At 46.7% G+C, this 1062-nt stretch overlaps 1 pseudogene; it reads right to left on the minus strand.

Moving 5' to 3' along the window:
- Positions 1-224: 224 nt before the first annotated feature.
- On the minus strand, positions 225-812 carry LOC115480033 (annotated as a pseudogene).
- Positions 813-1062: the final 250 nt, after the last annotated feature.

A 1062-nucleotide genomic window follows, 5' to 3' on the forward strand; every position in this document is an offset into this window, starting at 1 on the left:
TCTCAAAGTGGACATATTCCAAACACTATAATGAAAATAAAATGATTTTTTCTACCTTTGTTGTCTGGTGACTTTGTTTTTCTGATCATGCTGGCCCAGTATCCGATTCTGCTGCTATCTGTCCTCTTAACTCCGTTTCCAGGGCTTCCTTTCCATTTATTTCTTTACTTTACTTTTCCAGGATCTCCCCTTCCACCTTCTTCTGTGGCCAGTATATCCTCCATCTACTTTTCCAGCATATCCAGTGTCTCCCCCTGATCGCCCCTTCCACTTGGCCTCCTCTCCAGCATCTTCTTTCTGGCTTTCCTTTTAGCCTTCTTTCCCTGTGTGTTGGCCAGACGAGCTGTTGCCTCTGAAAGCATCTCAAGTTCATCTTCATCCATATCAACTGGATCAGGCCTGGCTGGTTTTGTTTCTGGGTTTGGATCAATTTCTCCAGGTTTAAGTTTCCGAGGATCATCTACTGTTTCTTCTTCATTATCTCTCTGTGCAGCTTTATCTAGTAGGAATTCATAATGTTCTAAACACTGTGCACCTGTTCTTCCGATGATTGGTGCTATGGTTCTCCACTGGGTTGGCATTAGTTTGGCTAGATGTAATAATTTTTCCTCTTCTTCACGTGACCATTCTGTCTTTTTGATGCTTTCATCCAGCCATTCGTACCATCGAGCTTTACACTGCTTTGCTGATTTTCTGTGCAACAAGGAAGCTATTCGAGACCACTGGTTTTTGCCATATTTCATAACAGCTGCTGTAAGAATTTCATCCTCGGTGTTGCGCCACACCTCGCCCTTTATCATAATCTGCGGCATGATTACGGCTAATTCGGCGCTTCAGCGTCCACTTGAAGAGTTCCAATCAGCCAACGGCCGCCGTTAGAGAAACGGAACGTGCGACAACTCAAGTTAGAAGAACCGCCCCCTTCTTGGCAGCAGGAAGTGCGTGGGAGGGAGGGTGCATCCGGCAGACAGATCTCCCCGCTGGAAGTAACACAACACAGTACTAGGGAGAGTAACGCATTACCGCCATGTTGCGCCGCCCCTAGGAGCCGGCTCGCCTGGA

Source organism: Microcaecilia unicolor, chromosome 11, assembly GCF_901765095.1.
Source record: "Microcaecilia unicolor chromosome 11, aMicUni1.1, whole genome shotgun sequence".
Taxonomy (NCBI): Eukaryota; Metazoa; Chordata; class Amphibia; order Gymnophiona; family Siphonopidae; genus Microcaecilia; species Microcaecilia unicolor.